This window comes from Physeter macrocephalus, chromosome 16 (assembly GCF_002837175.3).
Source record: "Physeter macrocephalus isolate SW-GA chromosome 16, ASM283717v5, whole genome shotgun sequence".
Taxonomy (NCBI): Eukaryota; Metazoa; Chordata; class Mammalia; order Artiodactyla; family Physeteridae; genus Physeter; species Physeter macrocephalus.
This window is the reverse complement of record NC_041229.1, coordinates 61,122,897-61,131,923: the sequence shown is the minus strand read 5'-3', so window position 1 is coordinate 61,131,923 and position 9,027 is coordinate 61,122,897. Positions and strand designations below refer to the sequence as shown.

The 9,027-nt window shown below is 43.3% G+C and overlaps 1 pseudogene; it reads right to left on the bottom strand.

Annotated features, from left to right (window-relative positions):
• Positions 1 to 7,848: 7,848 nt before the first annotated feature.
• LOC112063622 (olfactory receptor 52M1-like) lies at positions 7,849 to 8,427 on the bottom strand (annotated as a pseudogene).
• Positions 8,428 to 9,027: the final 600 nt, after the last annotated feature.

The window sequence follows — 9,027 nt, the reverse complement described above, 5'->3', positions numbered from 1 at the left end:
CATTGGTGAAAGTGGGGTGTTTATGTCCCCTACTGTTGTGTTACTGTCGATTTCCCCTTTTATGGCTGTTAGCATTTGCCCTATGTATTGAGGTGCTCCTATGTTGGGTGCATAAATATTTACAGTAGTTATATCTTCTTCTTGGATTGATCCCTTGACCATATGTAGTGTCCTTCTTTGTCTCTTGTAATAGTCTTTATTTTATAGTCTGTTTTGTCTGATGTGAGTATTGCTACTCCAGCTTTTTGATTTCCTTTTGCATGGAATATCTTTTTCCATCCCCTCACTTTCAGTCTGTATGTGTGCCCAGGTCTGAAGTGGGTCTCTTGTAGACAGCATATATACATATCTTGTTTTTGTATCCATTCAGCCAGTCTGTGTCTTTTGGAGCATTTAATCCATTTACATTTGTTTTTGTTTTTGTGGTACGCAGGCCTCTCACTGTTGTGGCCTCTCCTGTTGCAGAGCACAGGCTCCGGATGCGCAGGCTCAGCGGCCATGGCTCACCGGCCTAGCCGCTCCATGGCATGTGGGATCTTCCCGGACCGGGGCACGAACCTGTGTCCCCTGCATCAGCAGGCGGACTCTCAACCACTGCACCACCAGGGAAGCCCTAATCCATTTACATTTAAGGTAATTATTGATATGTATATTTCTATTACCATTTTCTTAATTGTTTTGGGTTTGTTATTGTAGGTCTTTTCCTTCTCTTGTGTTTCCGGCCTAGAGAAGTTCCTTTAGCATTTGTTGTAAAGCTGGTTTTGTTGTGCTGAATTCTCTTAGCTTTTGCTTGTCTGTATAAGTTTTAATTTCTCCGTCGAAAATGAATGAGATCCTTGCTGGATAGAGTAATCTTGGTTGTAGGTTTTTCTCTTTCATCACTTTAAATATATCCTGCCACTTCCCTTCTGGCTTGCCAAGTTTCTGCTGTAAGTTCAGCTGCTAACCTTATGGGGTTTCCCTTGTATGTTATTTGTTGCTTTTCCCTTGCTGCTTTTAATATTTTTTCTTTGAATTTAATTTTCGATAGTTTGATTAATATGTATCTTGACATGTTTCTCCTTGGATTTATCCTGTATGGGACTCTCTGTGCTTTCTGGACTTGATTATTTACTTTCCCATGTTAGGGAAGTTTTCAACTATAATCTCTTCAAATATTTTCTCAGACCCTTTCTTTTTCTCTTCTTCTGTGACCCATATAGTTCTCATGTTGGTGTGTTTAATGTTGTCAAGAGGTCTCTGAGACTGTCCTCCATTCTTTTCATTCTTTTTTCTTTATTCTGCTGTGCGGCAGTTATTTCCCCTATTTTATCTTCCAGATCATTTATCCGTTCTTCTGCCTCAGTTATTCTGCTGTTTTTTCTGCTGTTGATTCCTTCTAGAGTATTTTTAATTTCATTTATTGTGTTGTTCATAATTGTTTGCTCTTTAGTTCTTCTAGGTGCTTGTTAAATGGTTCTTGTATTTTCTCCATTCTATTTCCAAGATTTTGGATCATCTTTACCATCATTACTCTGAATTTTTTCAGGTAGACTACCTATTTCCTCTTCATTTGTTTGGTCCGGTGGGTTTTTACCTTGCTTCTTCATTTGCTGCAAATTTCTCTGTCTTCTCATTTTGTTTAACTTACTGTACTGGTGGTCTCCATTTAGCAGGCTGCAAGTTCATAGTTCCCGTTATTTTTGGTGTCTGCCCCCAGTGTGTGAGATTGGTTCAGTGGCTTGTGTAGGTTTCCTGGTGGAAGGAGACTGGTGCCTGTGTTCTGGTGGGTGGGGCTCTATCTTGTCTTTCTGGTGGGCTGGGTTGCATCTGGTGGTGTGTTTTGGAGTGTCTGAACTTAGTATGACTTTAGGCAGCCTCTCTGCTAATGGGTGGGGTTGTGTTCCTGTCTTGCTAGTTTGGCATGGGGCATCCAGCACTGGAGCTTGCTGGCCGTTGGGTGGGGCTTGGTCTTAGTGTTGAGACAAAGATCTCTGGGAGATCTCTCGCCAATTGATATTACGTGGGACTGGGAGGTTTCTGGTGGTCCAATGTCCTGGACTCAGCCCTCCCACCTCAGAGGCTCAGGTCTGACACCCGGCTGGAGCACCAAGACCTTGCCTGCCACACAGCTCAGAAGAAAAGCAAGAAAGAAAGAAGAAGAAGAAGAAGAAGAAGAAAAAAACAGACAAAATCCTTGGACAAATGGTAAAAGCAAACCTAAAAAGACAATCACACAAATAAGTATACACACTCAGAGAAAAAGGAAAACAATTTTTTTTAATGTTTTAAAATGTATAAAAATAAAAAATATATATAAAAATTTAAAAAGAAGAGAGCACCAAACCAATAAACAAACCTGCCAATGATAATAAGCACTGAAACTAAACTAAGATAAATATAAAATCAGAAACAAATTAGACACAGAAAGCAAACCCCAAGTCTACAGTTGCTCCCAAAGTCCACCTCCTCAATTTTGGGAACATTTGTTTTGTATTCAGGTATTCCGCAGATGCAGTGTTTATCAAGTTGATTGTGGGGATTTAATCCACTGCTCCTGAGGCTGCTGGGAGAGATTTCCCTTGCTCTTCTTTGTTCGCACAGCTTCTGGGGTTCAGCTTTGATTTTGGCTCCCCCCCTGCGCTATGTGTAGGCCACCCTGAGGAGTCTGTTCCCCACTCAGACAGAAAGGGGTTAAAGCAGCAGCTGATTAGTGCTCTCTTGCTCACTCAAGCCCGGAGAGCGAGGGGTACGGTAGTCATAATTGGAATGCAGGGTGATCCTGTAGCAGCAGAGGGCAGTGTGACATTGTAACAGCCTGAGGCATGCCGTGTGTTCTCTTGGGGAAGTTGTCTCTGGATTACACGACCCTGACAGTGGTGTGCTGCACAGGCTCCTGGCGGGGGCGGTGCATAGTTACCTGTGCTTGCCCACAGGCTTCTTGGTGGCAGTGGCAGCAGTGTTAGCAGTTCATGCCCAACTCTGGGGTCCGAGCTGATAGCCATGATTTGTGCCCATCTCTGGAGCTCACTTAGGTGGTGCTCTGCCTTCTGTGGGCACATAGGGAAGGAATCCCCTCTTCTCACACACCCCGAAACAATGGTCTCTTGCCTCTTTGGCAGGTCCAGACTTTTTCCCGGACTCCCTCCCAGCTAGCTGTGGTGCACTAGTCCCCTTCTGGCTGTCTTCACACAGCCAACCCCAGTCCTCTCCCTGGGGTCTAATCTCCAAAGCCTGAGCCTCAACTCCCAGCCCTCACCCGCCCTGGTGGTTGAGCAGACAAGTGTCTCAGGCTGGTGAGTGCTGGTCAGCACCAATCCTTTGTGTGGAAATCTCTCCGCTTTGTCCTCCGCACCCCTGTGGCTGCACTCTCCTCCGTGGCTCCAAAGCTTCCCCCCCCCTCCACCTCCCATCCCGGCCAGTGAAGGGGCTTCCTAGTGTGTGGAAACTTTTCCTCCTTCACAGCTCCCTCCCAGAGGTGCGGGTCCTATCCCTATTCTTTTGTCTTTTTTTTTTTTTTTTTTTTGCTTTTGCCCTATCCAGGTACGTGGGGATTTTCTTGCCTTTTGTGAAGTCTGAGGTCTTCTGCCAGTGTTCAGTAGGTGTTCTGTAGGAGTTGTTCCACATGTAGATGTATTTCTGATGTATTTGTGGGGAGGAAGTTGACCTCCACATCTTACTCCTCTGCCATCTTGAAGGTCTTCCCAGTAATTCTCCTTCTAATGGACTCTAATTCAGTGGGATCTTTTTTCTTAAAGAGTAGTTTCTCAGACATCTTCTGTCTTGTGAGTTCACTGCTCCTGGACGCATTGGCTACTGTAGGACAATGAGCATGTGCTGCAAAATCCCCAGCATCAATGAAAGGATGTATGAGGTCCTTGGATGAAGAGCCCAAGGCACCAAATACAGATAGTAAATCTTCCCTCTCCCCACAAAATAAAATTAAAAACCTACATCTAATAGGGAAGAAGCAGATTTGGCGGTAGAAATGTCCTTGTGTAACGTGTCTGTCCTCAGTATAAGAAGGCTAGGGACACTATTACCTGTAGCTCTATGTGAACCAAAATGGGCAAAGACCATTATCTATGAGCTATGAATGTTCTAATATCAAAGCTGTAGTTTGGAGCTGAAAGAGTCCCATTAGGTAATATCTATTAAATAAGTAAGAGACACTTTCCAAGAGTGAGCTGAGTAGAGATAAGGATAGGGCAACCTCAGGGAACAGATGGAGAAAGAGACCTCCACAGAGGAAGAAAGTCCAAACAACTCAGATTGATAGTCAACACAACTAAAATTTCAGCCCAGTGGCTGAGATGCTGAGGTACCTCCAGGAGTATTTTAGTCAGCTTCCCCCAAAATCCCAGAGCTGTTCAAATTTTTGTCTCACAAGGGCCGAACAGTTGGTAATATATCCCTTATACTATTTTCCCATCTGTTCTGAGTACAACAGTTGGGAGGGAGAGAGAGGAGCAATTTGGAATGAAAACTTAAAAAAAAAAAAGTGGTAATTCAATGTTAGTAACCAAACACTTAAAAACAAGCTGCTACAGAGGAAAACTGACACTGTTGCAACCCAGGTTCCTCAATCTGCTAGTCTAGAGCAGTATCAGGCTATTCTTATAGATGTGTCTCCCTTCCCATGAGGCATAATGAATCATGGGAATGCCTGTTAACTTCAAGCTAGCTGCTCTGCTTCAGGCTACACCTTAAACTCAATTGCTTGAGGACACTACTGACACGAGGTCCTTCAGATTTATCTGCACTTAGAACTTTGCTCATGTATTCTGTTCCAGGGTAAGGAAAAGAGAGCATCGCTAAGCTATGTATTGAGAGTTGTGACAGTTACACAGATTTCATTCTCAAAGTTCTGAGAGCAGTCTTTGAAGAGAGATCAGGGGCTGGATGACAGAAATAATCAATTAACAGCCTATAATAGGAAAGACTTTCTTGAGCCAAACAGGACTGTAGCCCAGGAGACAGCCTCTCAGCTTCGAGAAACTGCTCAGTTGATGCATATTTCTGCATAGTCTTATATTCCTTGTTCTGATAAGGCATAAACATGACAGGGGGATGTTCCTTTAAAGTTTCAAAAGAGACAAACTGAGTATCTGTACAGTGAGACAGCAGGACCCTGGTGTCTGGGAAGGGAACCTTATTTTTTATGGAGTGTTAACATGGATGCCATAGGAAAGGAGTTACTTATCCTTATCTTTAAAATGGACATTCTTTACCTTAATGGTTAAAGAGCATGTGCTGTGTGTTTGATAGGCCACGAATGAGTCTGTCTTAGTTCACAAAAAGTCAAGTTGAACCATGTATAAGCCAAAAAGACTTCCTCATACCTCAATATGTGAACATTTTCTCCATCAGGTTTATAATCATAAGAGGTATTAGCTTTCCTCACAGGACTGACTTGTGCACACGAGTTGAAGATTTTTCAGTGGGAGTTACCATATTTGCATTAGAATGGGCCCTCTGAGAAGCAGGTGCCAACATTAAATTAGATGTGTCAGAGGTATACAGAGGGGAAATACTCATGAAGGAAATGCTCAAGAAGTAAGACAAAGAGGGATCCTGAGGCTGGAAGAGCCATGAAATCACAAGCAGATCTGATCCGTGAGGGAGGGAGGAAAGAAGAGGAAGGTCTTAGGCTTTTGTGTATTTCTAAGAACATTTTGGCAAGGCTGCATGTAAGTCTTGAGCCAAGGGAACTCATGAGGAATCTGGTGTCACACTCCAGTAGACCTGCCTTATTAGCACTGTGCTCATCTATTGGTTGGAAGCCACTAGGGCTTAGCAATGCCATGAACTTGAGAGCACAATGATTGAGACTATCAGTCAAATATGCTCCTTGCAGTCCAATCTGAAAAGCGTATTTTTTATGGCCACCACAATCCCTGCTTGCCTTGCACAGATCTCCTTCAGATTTTATGAGCATCTCCTCCATAGTTACTGTGGGCCTGTCTTGCTAAGGGCAAAATGGAAAGGAAGGAAGGATGAGCTCTACAGCCCCAGTTTCTGAAATTTTGCTCAGAGATACAGCTGTTACTTCAGCTGATAGATTGCATCCTAAAGGATAGGACTCCAATTCTGTGAAGTGCTGCCTTTTGAACTGTTTCTTAGCTGTTTTTAGAAGACTGCTCTGGCATTCTGTGGGGTCAACTCCTTCTGGTTGTTGAAACTGGTAATGCTACCAGTGGATGCCATGGTTATGAGCCCTGTCCTGCATATCCTTCTCTGAAGATTGTCTATTCTTTCAGTACTATGTCATATGGGATGTCCTGCCTATAATCAGGCATTCAGGAAGCCCTCAAAGAGAAGTGCTGGTCAAGGCTCTGTGGGAAAGAAAGGCAAATACATGCTGCCCAGAATAGTATGTGTCATTGGTAGTGCAAACCACTGTACTTCCTAGGATTCAAGAGGCCCAGAGGAGTTGACTTGCCACCAAGTGGTCTCCTTGAGGAATAACCCTATTATATCTGGGTTTCAGCATTGATGTCTATTGCTGACAGGCATTCAGAGGCAGCAGTCAACCTTGATCATGGGGCACGTACATGGCTGGGTCCACACGTAGTCTCCTTTGCTGCTACTGTTGCTCATTCATAATGTTAAGTGGCAGTGATACTTGTACCGTAGTCTGGACCTAAAACAGCCTTCTTGCTTTGGGCCCACTCAAAGCTATACGTCCATGTCTTTGGGTATATGGACTAAAGCAAGATTTCTAAGTGAGGAATACATTCTGTTCAGAATCCAAGGTGGTAGGCATTATGCTTTCTATCTGGTAAAATATGTAAGATGAAGATCTTTTACTGGTAATGATTTTTAACCATTAGCCCCCTAAAATTCACTGAAGTTCTAGGTTTTGAATGTTAAGATTTGTCTTCTACCCTTTGGAGCATGTGTGTCTTACTAAGGCCTCTATTGTACTAAACACCTCTAGCTCATTTTGCCAGATCAACACGCCATCGATGGATGATGGTGGAGGTCCATAGGATGCCCAGTCATCTTCAAATTATATTATGACGCAGGAAAAGAGTTAACATGCCCTTGAGGCAAACTGTATATGAGAACTATTGTCCATCCCCTGCTAATGGAAATTGTTTTTGGTATTTTATCACTAAGATGGAAAACAATACATTTGCCAAATTCTCCATGTACCTCTGAAGTTTTTTTGACTCTTGGTGGAGAGAAGTGTTAGAGGTTATTTGGCCTTCCCAGCTCTTTGGCTCTTACCTCAGAGACCAGCAATACCACATGGAAGTTACTCAACCTACCAAGTACAGTCATTCTAATTATTCATTAAGTGACTGAGAACTGACTTTCTCCAAAACTTCAATTACTAACTAGACTCTGCTACCCAGAGTAGAACCCCAACTCTAACAGAGGGACCAATATTATGCTTTTGATTTCTGGGCCTCGGTGTCAACTCAAACTTTAACCTTCAATGTCTTGGTATTCCCCTCTTTTTAGTATAAAATTGCCTGAGTAAATGGCCAAAGTTATCTTTTAGGAAGGTCTCAGGAAATCATCATGGTATATAATAGGCATGTTTTTTCAGTTCTTCCACTTAGGTATCCAGGTACCTCTTTAGTTACAGTCCTAGATCTGAACACTGGCACAGGTCTGGGAACTGAGCAAGAGACTGACTTTATTGGAGTGACCATCCTCAGCCTCCTCAGCCTCCATTCTTGCCTTGTTCTATGAATGGTAAGCAGAGCCTTTCTGGCTGCCCATCTATTTTGGCCCTTGGGACACAATATCCTATTAACTATCTTTAATACTCCCTGTGGGCCAAGCCCCTTTGATTTTTGCCAGTTTTTAGAGTAATTTCAACCCTCTGGCTTGTTAAGTGCTTCCATCTGGCCTCTGCTATGACAAGGGGACCACAGCCATGTGCTCACAGTAGGAGTGAAAGATGACACAGTCTTTGTAAAGGGGCAGCTGCAGGTGGATCATCAGAGGCAGGGGTCCAATGTAGAATACACCCCAGAAGAGGCTAGCTAGCCCCAAACATCCCACCACAGTATGAGTGAGCGCTGTGGTATGATGGAGTGGGTTGCAGATGGCTATGTAGTGGTCAAAAGACATGGCAAGGAAGATGCCTTACTCAACCATGGAAAAGCAGTGGATGAGGAACATTTGAGCCAAGGAGGCATCCAAGCCAATGTCAACAGCACCAAATCAGAAGATTCCCAGCAGTCTGGGAATAGTGGAAATGGACAGAACCAGGTCAATGATAGCCTATAGGCACAGGAAGAAGTACATGGGCTGGTGCAGGCAGTGCTCCACCATTACTACAGCCAAAGTGGTGACATTCCCTTCCATGGCCACCAGGTATATGGAGCCAAAGGGGATGGAGAGCCAGATGTGCAGGGACTCCAATCCTGGAATGCCAGTGAGCTGGAAGGAGCTGGGTGTTGAGCAGACATTATGAAAAGTGAGCGTGGTTAGTTATAAATGCACCTTCTCACTTGTGCCTCAAAATGCAGTAGAACTATTTTTCTGGAAATAAAAGACAAGAATATTCTTAGGTCCTATAATAAGGAATAGGTTGATTGACTAGATAAGATTCTATAAACATTCTTCAAATTTACAGAATAATGTCACAAGTTATTACTATGTGAGGATGTCTACAGATTTATCAAGCACAAGCCAGAATACACATTTGAATGAAATGTATGAATATCTTTTTTGCAATATGACTCTCAAGGTAAAGTTTTTGCATTGATGAAAGTGACCTAAGGTGGACAAGTAACTATTAAGTCATTTAACTCTTGTAAGTTGGCTACTAGGTATTTCTTAGAATCATATAAGCAGGATTCGGTGTGAGGGCTCCTTGATTAGCGATGCATTGATACTGAAAGATACGGTCTGGGACTCTAGATAGACCCCTGGGACTATCTAGACTCTATGGTAAGTCAAAGCTTAATCTTGGAGCCAGCATTAGCTATTGGATGAGCTGAAATATTTAATCTGCAGGCCAAGATCACAAGGCAGATGCAGGCTGGTGAAGAAGACTCTCCGGGGGGTGGAATAAAAATGATTTCT